The sequence below is a fragment of the Colias philodice genome, chromosome 22 (genome assembly GCF_061535455.1).
Source record: "Colias philodice isolate Cphi_HAF_F1 chromosome 22, ilColPhil1 Martin Lab GWU primary, whole genome shotgun sequence".
Taxonomy (NCBI): domain Eukaryota; kingdom Metazoa; phylum Arthropoda; class Insecta; order Lepidoptera; family Pieridae; genus Colias; species Colias philodice.
Window position 1 is genome coordinate 5,761,027 of NC_143107.1, and position 14,581 is coordinate 5,775,607.

The 14,581-nt window shown below is 36.7% G+C and overlaps 1 pseudogene across 1 annotated transcript; it reads right to left on the reverse strand.

Annotated features, from left to right (window-relative positions):
- Nucleotides 1–3,023: 3,023 nt before the first annotated feature.
- On the reverse strand, nt 3,024–3,863 carry LOC149478464 (ecotropic viral integration site 5 ortholog pseudogene; annotated as a pseudogene). The gene is made up of 2 exons (XR_016317397.1): nt 3,606–3,863; nt 3,024–3,284 (listed from the first exon to the last, which is right to left on the reverse strand). The product of XR_016317397.1 is annotated as an ecotropic viral integration site 5 ortholog pseudogene (transcript).
- Between the last annotated feature and the right edge of the window lie 10,718 nt (nt 3,864–14,581).

Genomic DNA, 14,581 nt, shown 5'->3' on the forward strand with positions numbered 1-14,581 from the left:
TATTTCGACGAGTGCTTTAGAAGCTTTGAGCTTTGAGTCGTCGAAATACGAAGTGTCGTTGAATAAATAAATGTTTGAGTTTGAGTAAATTCTATTCACGAATTAAGTATTGATTGAATATATCTACGATAATTTTAACTGAATGATTCCAGAATTTTCAGCGAACCATTTATTTTAATACACCTGCCCTAATAAAATGAACACCGCATAGTTCAAATAAAATGGAATACCTATTGCTAAAATAAAGGTTGTGGTTTTGCCAAAAATGTGATATACCCAGCCATGGGACATTGGCATGATTCCAACGTACATTTGGTGTCTGTTACGGACATGACACGGAATTTTTGTGGAATACCCGCTCGAATTTAATTAATTGCCCTCGACTTGCGAGCGCTAAAATCAAAGTTATGGATTTTCAATAAACGGTTTTAGGTTTATTAGAGAATATCGGTTTGCTTTTCCGGAAATTTTTAGGATGCATAATATTTTTTGGGAAGGTAAGCTATATAAAATATTGAATAGAGAAGACGGACCTTCAGCGAATATCTTTGAGATATTCTGAGTATAAGGCACGCTACCCTGCTCGACACACTCTCAATGCTTACGATGTTGTTGACGAGAGATTTATGGACGATAAACCCGACTCCACCTTAGGACTGTTAGTCGCCCTCCCGGTAGAAGAACAAATTACCAGACGTCAACGTTATCGTGTCCTCCCCCTCTCTTCGGACTTCTGATAACCCTATGACATCCCATCGTAATTTGTTCAATTCTTCTTCCAGCTCAACAATCTTTTCGTCCGTCCTCAATGTGCGTGCATTGTATGTTACCAGGGCCAGGGGTCGTGTGGAGTGGTAGCCGGATCTCATCCGGTGATTCTTAGCACCCCTTGCCCCGCCGTTACCATGGCCGCTACCGTAGCCAGGAATAGCGGGCCTGCCAGGTACTAGGGGCCTGGTTGGTGGTGTGCTATCCATGAGGGGATAATGCAAGTACTCGCCACGCTTGGCAGGCGGGTTGGCGAGCGCAGTTGGTGGTAGGTAATGAATCGCGGAACGCTGCTGCCCGTTCCGGTACGATGTATCCCTTAGTCGCCTTTTACGACACCCACGGGAGGAGATGGGGAGGTGCTATTCTTAAACCGGCACCCCACGGAAAATATAAATTAATAATATTTAATTAATATATATTGTTATTTAATTATTGTTCCTGTTTATTGGCATCTATAGGTAAGCGACTACTTAAGATATACTATATGACCCATAATTCCGACTATTATCCTAATGTCCCATGGCCATGTCCTTTATAAAAATAATTTCCTTTATGTTTTAATTGCTGTGTATATAATACATTAAAAGATGATTTACCTGCATCAACAGCAGGCCAACAATGTACCCGGACCCTTGGCAGTACCTAACTTCCCTATCGTGCAGCGAATACGCCTTCATTACGTTGAAGAGAGACTTCTGTCCCAAGCCATCTTTCTCTTTGAAGAAATCGTGCTCCGGATACGTGCGTGCTATGTCTCGACGCCTCATGGTGTGCTATCCATGAGGGGATAATGCCAGTACTCGCCACGCTTGGCAGGCGGGTTGGCGAGCGCAGTTGGTGGTAGGTAATGAATCGCGGAACGCTGCTGCCCGTTCCGGTACGATGTATCCCTTAGTCGCCTTTTACGACACCCACGGGAGGAGATGGGGAGGTGCTATTCTTAAACCGGCACCCCACGGAAAATATTAATTAATAATATTTAATTAATATATATTTTTATTTAATTATTGTTCCTGTTTATTGGTATCTATTGGTAAGCGACTACTTAAGATATACTATATGACCCATAATTCCGACTATTATCCTAATGTCCCATGGCCATGTCCTTTATAAAAATAATTTCCTTTTTGTTTTAATTGCTGTGTATATAACACATTAACAGATGATTTACCTGCATCAACAGCAGGCCAACAATGTACCCGGACCCTTGGCAGTACCTAACTTCCCTATCGTGCAGCGAATACGCCTTCATTACGTTGAAGAGAGACTTCTGTCCCAAGCCATCTTTCTCTTTGAAGAAATCGTGCTCCGGATACGTGCGTGCTATGTCTCGACGCCTCATGGTGTGCTATCCATGAGGGGATAATGCCAGTACTCGCCACGCTTGGCAGGCGGGTTGGCGAGCGCAGTTGGTGGTAGGTAATGAATCGCGGAACGCTGCTGCCCGTTCCGGTACGATGTATCCCTTAGTCGCCTTTTACGACACCCACGGGAGGAGATGGGGAGGTGCTATTCTTAAACCGGCACCCCACGGAAAATATTAATTAATAATATTTAATTAATATATATTTTTATTTAATTATTGTTCCTGTTTATTGGCATCTATAGGTAAGCGACTACTTAAGATATACTATATGACCCATAATTCCGACTATTATCCTAATGTCCCATGGCCATGTCCTTTATAAAAATAATTTCCTTTATGTTTTAATTGCTGTCTATATAACACATTAAAAGATGATTTACCTGCATCAACAGCAGGCCAACAATGTACCCGGACCCTTGGCAGTACCTAACTTCCCTATCGTGCAGCGAATACGCCTTCATTACGTTGAAGAGAGACTTCTGTCCCAAGCCATCTTTCTCTTTGAAGAAATCGTGCTTCGGATACGTGCGTGCTATGTCTCGACGCCTCATGGTGTGCTATCCATGAGGGGATAATGCCAGTACTCGCCACGCTTGGCAGGCGGGTTGGCGAGCGCAGTTGGTGGTAGGTAATGAATCGCGGAACGCTGCTGCCCGTTCCGGTACGATGTATCCCTTAGTCGCCTTTTACGACACCCACGGGAGGAGATGGGGAGGTGCTATTCTTAAACCGGCACCCCACGGAAAATATTAATTAATAATATTTAATTAATATATATTTTTATTTAATTATTGTTCCTGTTTATTGGTATCTATTGGTAAGCGACTACTTAAGATATACTATATGACCCATAATTCCGACTATTATCCTAATGTCCCATGGCCATGTCCTTTATAAAAATAATTTCCTTTTTGTTTTAATTGCTGTGTATATAACACATTAACAGATGATTTACCTGCATCAACAGCAGGCCAACAATGTACCCGGACCCTTGGCAGTACCTAACTTCCCTATCGTGCAGCGAATACGCCTTCATTACGTTGAAGAGAGACTTCTGTCCCAAGCCATCTTTCTCTTTGAAGAAATCGTGCTCCGGATACGTGCGTGCTATGTCTCGACGTATCACCTTCTCGCACGCTGATTTGGCCTGTTTAATAAAATTATATAGACTTTAAAAAAACATGCTTTAATAAGATAAACTCATTAAATTATTGTATCGTCACCGATTCTCGATAGAAGTACAAAGTTTGAATTAAATCTGTCCGTTGAAAGTGGATCAGTAGATTCAATTAACTTTTAAAGGAGTCGGTTACAAACAAACATACAGCTAATATAAGCGTGTTAAAAATAGTAAAAAATAGAAATTTAAGATGGTTTTGTTTTGCTATTTACTTTTATCTATTCAATCATTATAACGCACATAATCAAAGCAAGACCTTCGGAATATCAGATAAAGATACATAATTACCTTAATATACGAAGCATATAACTTCTTCTCTGGCGAGGAGTCCACTCCCGCCAGCAACTGCCACACGATGCCTCTAAAATGATGTGGCACTCCCTGCCTCACGAGATCACGCACGAACTGGTTGCGTTTCCTCCACTCTGTCTCCCAGTTATTAACCAGCCGGCCCCAGAGGCCCCAGAGATCCTCCTCTCCATTGCTCCCAACTCTGGGCTCTTCATGGCTTGAACTCGTCGCTTTAATGGGTCGTAAAATATAGGTATAGTTTATGTTATTTATGTCGATGTTACCGGAAATGTATGTAATCCGTCATTGTATACAATTCCTAGGAAATGTATGTTATTCCTAAAATCGATATAAAAAAATAGATATGAAAAAATAGATATAAAAAGAACTCGAGGGGTGTCAAGGGACAGCGGGATGGACCGAAGACAGAGATGGAGAGACAGACAGAGAAACACGCGCACGCCGCACGGCTTACAACTATAGCAAAAAGTTTCGTTACAACTTTTCGTCTTAATTTTTTCCGTCTAGCCCCCTTAAGCAACACGTGATAATGAACTTCGTTCCAATAAATAAAAAAAGATAATCTTGAGTGATGAAGCATAAAATTAGTATCTACCTTGTTAATGATTACACTTAACAGAAACTTATCATTTTTGATTTAATTATTAAAAAAATAAAAACAAGATAAAACACAAAATGAAGTCACAACTGTGAGTCACAATAATTGTCAAACTCAAACTCAAACTCAAACATTTATTTATTCAATTAGACTTCTTCTAGAAGCACTTTTGAAACGTCATAGGTACATATTTTTAACATTTACCACCGATTCGGAAAGCAGTATCTACGGAGAAGAATCGGCAAGAAACTCCATAGTTGCTCTTTTTAATCATGTCAGTTTTACAATTTAATTTTACAAATTACATATTATGTAACATCATAATTTATAGTCAGGTGTAGATACACAGGTGTTAGATAACGAATTGTCTTTGATTGTAACTAGAATTTAAAGATAAAGATTATCTCTAAAATCTACATAATATGCGTGTCATGCTGCATTATCGTCTAAGATCGACTTTAAATAAACAGCGGTTAAATAACTCATTTCAAATTTTGAATATGCAAGATAATCCCAAAAACCTTCTCAAATCTCTATTCCATTCTTTTAATATTTAAAAGACTATCCTCTTACAATATCATTGAGCGGAACGAACTCAGCAAAACCTAGATTCCCGAGAAAATATATCGGAACCGTCACGTCTCGAATCTTCCAGAATATTTATAGCAAATCATCCTTTTAGTTCGACTTATATTAGGGTTTCCAATAAATCCTTTGTAAGGGTACAAAATAACAGATGCACATAACATCGATCGTCGCTTAGAAAACTCATATCTCAGGGCTGAGCAAATTTCATCTTTTTATACTGGCAATTTTTCATACAATATTTTCCTCGTGGGTAATGCTAATACGCGGTTATTTTGCTGGCGGGAGTACGTATTTTTTGTAGTTTCGGTCGGGATGAATTCATTAAAAATGTGTTAAGGTACCCCGATACTTCATTTGAGTTTATTTGGAACAGGGCAATAAATAGTGAAGCCTTTTGTTTGTAAAACAGGTATTTTTCGTGTTCGCTGGAGCATTTTTATTACAGTCAAGTGGTTAAAAAGTCTGTCAGAGAAACAAACACTAAAACGAATACTATTATTAGTTTCTTCTATAAATTCAACTTAACTATCGCAGTTCTTATGCATCTAAATATACTACATAGTAAAATCAAAGTCGCTTTCGCTGTCCCTATGTATGTTTGAATCTTTAAAACTACGCAACGGATATTGATGCGGTTTTTTAATAGATAGAGTGATTGAAACAGGAAGGTTTATATTATGTATAATTTATTAGGATTTAGACACAACTGGCGAAGCCGCGGGTAGGCCGCTAGTATTCCTAAAAAGTATTTTGAAGGACCTAAATACAATTTTTTCTAAGAATGACTCATAGAAAATGCGTCATACAAAACTCAAGCGGAAGTCTCGTCAACCGCTAGTTATTGAATAAAAAGCTATGAAAATGCCTCGAACGTGTTATAAATATTCAGATGTGTAGATTTTTTCTTTGAACTGAAGTGTGTGAAGTCCTTTTCTTATGTGAAGTTATAGTTATAGTGTGGATATAGCCTTATTTGTGTCAAAGAATATCTTCTGTAGTTTTAAAAAGCTTTCATATTTTTATAAAAAAATCAGTGTTTGTCTAATTAAGATTTTCCTAAAATATAAATGCAATAAAGTAGGTATTCCTTTTTAAAGTAAATAAGAAGTTTCTAAAGCAGTGGCGGCGGATATGGTTTCTAAGAAAAGTGGTGATTTATTCTTTCTCAAAAATAGACATTTCGATCTTTATATTTTGTATAAGTTATACTGTTTTAATGATATAAACGTTTTATTTTTTTATCGCAAACAGGAAACGAGCTATTATACTATTTTATGAGAAAGACTCCCTGCAGCAATCTTTTTTTATAATATTATTTAGAAATCATTGAAATAATATATTAGTTATTCAACACACATTTAAATTTCAAATAATGACAAAACCATGTCCCCTTTCTAAATCAGTTTTTACTCTTAAAGCAGAGAACCATCTTAAGCTTAAGTCACGAAAAACGCATTACCTTTTTACAGTTCGTTCCGTGGCATTTGACATAATAAAACCTAGGAACCGGGTCTTAGAGAAAATCTAGTAAATTCTACGCAAAGATTTACAACAAAAAGACGCCCGAGATCGTTCTTTAGCTCTTAAAAAGTTCACACTTCGTTAAAGTACTTTATTCTTTGAGTGCTGGGGTATATTTAAATTCTATTATGTTAGAGATCTTGTATATTTCTTTTATATACTGCCTGTTCTTTTAAGAATCTATTTTAAAAGAATTACGCAAATAAGTTCGTATAAGCGGTATTTTCAGTGACTATCTTTTGATACATTGAAATTATATTATATACTAGCGGTCCGCCCCGGCTTCGCCGGTGGTACATATTTACGTTTTCTCTACATCAGAACCATCCTCGTACTTCAAGGAGTATAATAAAAAAAGAATTATCGAAATCGGTTCAGCCGTTCACACGTGATGCCGTGACAACGCGAAACGGGTTTCATTTATATTATATATGTCGCAGGTTTTTCATAAAATTAGGTTTTTGATCAAAAACCTAGGTTTTTCATCAAAAACCGGAAGATGACACATTTTAAACTCAATTTCATCAAAAACCTGTAACTATCCAGATTTTTGATCAAAAACCTGAACTAGTTTGGGTTTATGATAAAGTTCTTGTCAAAATCACGGTTTTGCTTTGTTTTATGACAAATTTAAATGAAATAGGTAAATAAAACAATCCATCATCATTTGCAACTTAGTAGAAAGAAAACAATCATTTATTTATCAAAATTTTACATCCATGATCCAATCAATATTCTCCTCCTTCAATCCAATCAGATTGATCATAAACCCAAACTAGTTCAGGTTTTTGATCAAAAATCTGGATTGTTACAGGTTTTTGATGAAATTGAGTTTAAAATGTGTCATCTTCCGGTTTTTGATGAAAAACCTAATTTTATGAAAAACCTGCGACATATATATAGATTAATATCAGAGATTAATGGTAATACTCAGATTAATATACCGATTACCCAGTAAAAAGTTTATCCAATAGTTAGCTGCCATGATACCAACGCAAAAACTTTCATTTATTACTTCAAAACTATGCTTAATTAATGCCGCTGTCGCTCTAATTTCAGCTCAGAAAATATTTCTTCGTCTATTAGCATTCTAATATCAAATCTAAAGCGACCCAGTTAGAATCCCGGTAATATATTTCAATTATTCCTCATTGCAAAACTTTCTTTCATTAATCAGTGACCCACCAAAAATTTACAAGGAAATTGCTAGCTTAATTTTCTTGGAATCTCAGTGGTTATTCGAAGTTTATTCTTTGGAAATATTAAATATGTTTGTGGAAAATATTTCTTTGGGATCGTTGAAGGGGTGATTTTGTAATAAGTTTTTAAGTGTGCCTATTGATGTGGAAGAGTCGAAAATTTTCAGAAAATGCATAATGCCATACGAATCAAAATATTCTTTAAATTGATGGTGTAGTACCCATAGGTTGAACGCTCTATTATATCTGTTACCGGAAATGTTTGAAATCAAGGAATTGTATACAATTCCTAGGAAATGCGTACAATTCCGATACCATTTAGGAAATGTATAAAATATTGTTTAAAAAAACTATTTAATGCATGCATATCCTAGGAAATGTATGATCTTCATAGGAATTGTATACAATTCCAATATCGTATTAGGAAATGTGTAAAGTAAATGCTTTCTGTAATAAAACACGTTGTTATTTTTTTTATTATAGCTCTTATTGATACAATCGGGTAACAGTCACACCGTAAAATTATAATAATATTATGTTCATATTATTATCTTACTAATTAACATTTTAAAAAACAACTATCTAACTTTTAACGTAAATATCACAAAATCAACTTATATATTTTATTCTTATAAAATCAAATTTTCATTTGGCAAGTAATCAGTCCCCTCGTCCCGCTGTCCCCGCGTATATTTGGCGCAGTCAGATTGTATAATCCGCCGTATTACATTACGGCTAGCTGTTTTAATAAGCCGAAAATTCGTCTTTTTCCAAAATTCTACAAAAAGACGGTCGCGAGCTGACGGAGCCCAACTTCGTGGGGCTCCTATTTCTGTGTAGTTTTAAAAAACACGAACCTAACCTAACCCACCCCCTTATCCAAACCAAAAATTTCTGATTACGAATTATCGGCATAGTTACCTACTACAAAATGCCGATCGTTTGTAAACGGCCAGATATGCTGCGACATATCAATATCTTAAATGTTTTTTCATTTCCGATAGCTATTTAGGAAATGTATAGATTTCCTAGGAAATGTGTATAAAACAATTTATTTCACACATTTCCGTGCGATTTTAGGAATAACATACATTTCCTAGGAATTGTATACAATGACGGATTACATACATTTCCGGTAACATCGACATAAATAACATAAACTATACCTATATTTTACGACCCATTAAAGCGACGAGTTCAAGCCATGAAGAGCCCAGAGTTGGGAGCAATGGAGAGGAGGATCTTTGGGGCCTCTGGGGCCGGCTGGTTAATAACTAGGAGACAGAGTGGAGGAAACGCAACCAGTTCGTGCGTGATCTCGTGAGGCAGGGAGTGCCACATCATTTTAGAGGCATCCTGTGGCAGTTGCTGGCGGGAGTGGACTCCTCGCCAGAGAAGAAGTTATATGCTTCGTATATTAAGGTAATCATGTATCTTTATCTGATATTCCGAAGGTCTTGCTTTGATTATGTGCGTTATAATGATTGAATAGATAAAAGTAAATAGCAAAACAAAACCATCTTAAATTTCTATTTTTTACTATTTTTAACACGCTTATATTAGCTGTATGTTTGTTTGTAACCGACTCCTTTAAAAGTTAATTGAATCTACTGATCCACTTTCAACGGACAGATTTAATTCAAACTTTGTACTTCTATCGAGAATCGGTGACGATACAATAATTTAATGAGTTTATCTTATTAAAGCATGTTTTTTTTAAAGTCTATATAATTTTATTAAACAAGCCAAATCAGCGTGCGAGAAGGTGATACGTCGAGACATAGCACGCACGTATCCGGAGCACGATTTCTTCAAAGAGAAAGATGGCTTGGGACAGAAGTCTCTCTTCAACGTAATGAAGGCGTATTCGCTGCACGATAGGGAAGTTGGGTACTGCCAAGGGTCCGGGTACATTGTTGGCCTGCTGTTGATGCAGGTAAATCATCTTTTAATGTGTTATATAGACAGCAATTAAAACATAAAGGAAATTATTTTTATAAAGGACATGGCCATGGGACATTAGGATAATAGTCGGAATTATGGGTCATATAGTATATCTTAAGTAGTCGCTTACCTATAGATGCCAATAAACAGGAACAATAATTAAATAAAAATATATATTAATTAAATATTATTAATTAATATTTTCCGTGGGGTGCCGGTTTAAGAATAGCACCTCCCCATCTCCTCCCGTGGGTGTCGTAAAAGGCGACTAAGGGATACATCGTACCGGAACGGGCAGCGGCGTTCCGCGATTCATTACCTACCACCAACTGCGCTCGCCAACCCGCCTGCCAAGCGTGGCGAGTACTGGCATTATCCCCTCATGGATAGCACACCATGAGGCGTCGAGACATAGCACGCACGTATCCGGAGCACGATTTCTTCAAAGAAAAAGATGGCTTGGGACAGAAGTCTCTCTTCAACGTAATGAAGGCGTATTCGCTGCACGATAGGGAAGTTAGGTACTGCCAAGGGTCTGGGTACATTGTTGGCCTGCTGTTGATGCAGGTAAATCATCTTTTAATGTGTTATATAGACAGCAATTAAAACATAAAGGAAATTATTTTTATAAAGGACATGGCCATAGGACATTAGGATAATAGTCGGAATTATGGGTCATATAGTATATCTTAAGTAGTCGCTTACCTATAGATGCCAATAAACAGGAACAATAATTAAATAAAAATATATATTAATTAAATATTATTAATTAATATTTTCCGTGGGGTGCCGGTTTAAGAATAGCACCTCCCCATCTCCTCCCGTGGGTGTCGTAAAAGGCGACTAAGGGATACATCGTACCGGAACGGGCAGCAGCGTTCCGCGATTCATTACCTACCACCAACTGCGCTCGTCAACCCGCCTGCCAAGCGTGGCGAGTACTGGCATTATCCCCTCATGGATAGCACACCATGAGGCGTCGAGACATAGCACGCACGTATCCGGAGCACGATTTCTTCAAAGAGAAAGATGGCTTGGAACAGAAGTCTCTCTTCAACGTAATGAAGGCGTATTCGCTGCACGATAGGGAAGTTAGGTACTGCCAAGGGTCTGGGTACATTGTTGGCCTGCTGTTGATGCAGGTAAATCATCTTTCAATGTGTTATATACACAGATATTAAAACAAAAAGGAAATTATTTTTATAAAGGACATGGCCATGGGACATTAGGATAATAGTCGGAATTATGGGTCATATAGTATATCTTAAGTAGTCGCTTACCTATAGATGCCAATAAACAGGAACAATAATTAAATAAAAATATATATTAATTAAATATTATTAATTAATATTTTCCGTGTGGTGCCGGTTTAAGAATAGCACCTCCCCATCTCCTCCCGTATGTGTCGTAAAAGGCGACTAAGGGATACATCGTACCGGAACGGGCAGCAGCGTTCCGCGATTCATTACCTACCACCAACTGCGCTCGTCAACCCGCCTGCCAAGCGTGGCGAGTACTGGCATTATCCCCTCATGGATAGCACACCATGAGGCGTCGAGACATAGCACGCACGTATCCGGAGCACGATTTCTTCAAAGAGAAAGATGGCTTGGGAAAGAAGTCTCTCTTCAACGTAATGAAGGCGTATTCGCTGCACGATAGGGAAGTTAGGTACTGCCAAGGGTCCGGGTACATTGTTGGCCTGCTGTTGATGCAGGTAAATCATCTTTTAATGTGTTATATGCACAGCAATTAAAACATAAAGGAAATTATTTTTATAAAGGACATGGCCATGGGACATTAGGATAATAGTCGGAATTATGGGTCATATAGTATATCTTAAGTAGTCGCTTACCTATAGATGCCAATAAACAGGAACAATAATTAAATAAAAATATATATTAATTAAATATTATTAATTAATATTTTCCGTGGGGTGCCGGTTTAAGAATAGCACCTCCCCATCTCCTCCCGTGGGTTTCGTAAAAGGCGACTAAGGGATACATCGTACCGGAACGGGCAGCAGCGTTCCGCGATTCATTACCTACCACCAACTGCGCTCGCCAACCCGCCTGCCAAGCGTGGCGAGTACTGGCATTATCCCCTCATGGATAGCACACCATGAGGCGTCGAGACATAGCACGCACGTATCCGGAGCACGATTTCTTCAAAGAGAAAGATGGCTTGGGACAGAAGTCTCTCTTCAACGTAATGAAGGCGTATTCGCTGCACGATAGGGAAGTTAGGTACTGCCAAGGGTCCGGGTACATTGTTAGCCTACTGTTAATGCAGGTAAATCATCTTTTAATGTGTTATATAGACAGCAATTAAAACATAAAGGAAATTATTTTTATAAAGGACATGGCCATGGGACATTAGGATAACAGTCGGAATTATGGGTCATATTATAGTATATCTTAAGTAGTCGCTTACCTATGGATGCCAATAAACAGGAACAATAATTAAATAAAAAAATGTTGTGTGGTTTTATGAAACCACGGTAAAAGTGAAACTGTTCGAACGGTTCCGAACACTGCTTTGTGAAGCGCATGTCGCGTGACACGCGCTACACAAAGCAGTGCACGAGCGATACACGCGACATGCGCTACACAGACCAAAAAGTTTGAGACGATGTAATAAAAGTTTTAAAAATATATATTAATTAAATATTATTAACTAGCGGTCCGCCCCGGCTTCGCCCGTGGTACATATTGCTATTCTTAATCCTAATAAAAGCCAAGCAATAGTCATTGGAAGTTCACAACTACGCTCAAGAATTAACTGGACCGATTTTCCATGTATACAACTCGATGGGTTTGTTATACCATACACTTCTGAGGTGAAAAATCTGGGATTAACCTTTGACGAAATACTATCATGGGTACCACAAGTCAAAGCTGTTTCTAAAAAAGTGTATGCATCCGCAAACAGTTTAAAACGGTTAAGCCACTTCCTACCTATACCTACCAAGGTTATGCTTGCGCAGACTCTTCTTTTGCCACTCCTGGATTATGCTGATGCGTGTTACACAAACTTATGTGAAGAGCAGCTTAATCGACTCGAACGGCTCCAAAATACTTGCATCCGATTTGTTTATGGGCTGCGAAAGTTTGACCATATTTCCGAGTATCGTAGGAAACTTAAATGGCTGCCAATCCGTTCACGCCGGAATATGCATGTCCTCAAACTTCTCTACTCTATTCTTTTCTGTCCTAATTCCCCTTCCTACTTAAAATCTAATTTTAACTTCCTTACAACTGATACCTACTCTCTTAGATCTTCCAACAATCTTTTGCTTAGTTTCCCTATACACTCAACTAAATATTACACCTCCTCCTTCACTGTCACTGCAATCCGTTTATGGAACAACCTACCTGAGAGAATTCGTTGTGCTCAATCAATAAACTCTTTCAAGAAAATGCTGAAAGATTATTTCCTTTCCCTCTAATTGTAGTATTTATGTAATTATCGTATTGCTGTTTGTATCTGTAAGTATGTGTATGATATTTGTATATGTATGTATGTATGTGATTATTATATTCTATACGTATATAATATTTATGTATATGTGTTACTATATATTTTATTATTCAAATATTTATAACTCATGTTAATTATTGGCTCACACTACCGAAGTTATTATATTTTTATCCTCTACCCGACGGTTGCCTGGAAGAAATGGCTTATAGCCATAAGGCCGCCCACTGTATGCCGATTGTATCTTTTATTTTGTGTCGTCTTAATCTTGTATTTCCTATACAGTGAAGAATAAATAAATAAATAAATAAATATTGCGCAATAAAAAGTGGCCTATGTCCTTTCTCGGGTATCAAAATATCTCTATACCAAATTTCATGCAAATTGGTTCAGTAGTTAAGGCGTGATTGAGTAACAGACAGACAGACAGAGTTACTTTCGCATTTATAATATTAGTATGGATTATAATGTATAATATAATTTCAATGTATGAAATTATATTATATATATATATAACTAGCTTTCCCCCCGGCTTCGCCCGTGGTCCTACATGTTTAAATTGACATTTAATTCAAATTCAAATTCAATCATTCATTAAACATTTAAATAAAAAAATATTCAGGACAATTTTCACACACGGCACGATCTGATCCCATACTAAGCTTTCGCTTGTGTTATGGAAACCAGATGGGAGCTAAACATACATCGACGATGAAGTGTCAATATATCGTCCATTTGCGACGACAGTGTGACATTTCACAAACTGCGATTTTACAGGAAATTGATTTAAAACTTTCAATAATTCGTAACTTTTGAAAATATTAACTTTTCAGTTTCATTCTCGTTATTGTTTTTAGTTTCATTAATGATGGATCGAATTAACATGAATAAATATATTTTTTTCAATAGAAACAATAAAAAAAATGACGTTAAAAAAAACCTTGAATAATTATCACGTTGTTCCTGAAATTTGCAAAATTTTTGATAGGTTATTATTATATATCGCATTGAAGATGAAAAAATAATTTACTTGTTTGGAGATATTTAATAATAGACCGTTTTTACTGTAAAAATGTGTTTTATTTAGGAATCAATATTACACTCAAAATAGTTATAAGTAATTAGCAAATATTTGAGATCTTTTTATTTGAGGTGTTAGAAATAGGTGATAGGTACACCTATCTCTATTAAAATCTAGCTAGAAAAGGATAATTCTCTACAATCAACTATATATTCACCACACACAATTATTTTAATCAGTCTTGTTATAATGAACTAAGTTTGACTTAGGAATACACATAATCACAAAATTTAATTAAACTACAAATATGACACTGATAATAGGGACTACTTTCTTATCACCATCTCAATAAAATACATTAGGTATTTTAAGCATTAAAAGGTAATGAGGTTTTTAACAAAATAATACCTTCATAAGGCACGTTATCCTATGACAGTCTTATAATATTTTTATCAGATACAAAAATAAACTATATAAAATAAACTAAAATTAAAGTTTTATAAAAACTAAAACAACTTCTCAAAATAACAAAAACTTAATCGTAGTAAGTACAAAGGAAAAAAATCAAAAAGTTATAAACTTTCAAAAAATGGCCTGTAAAATG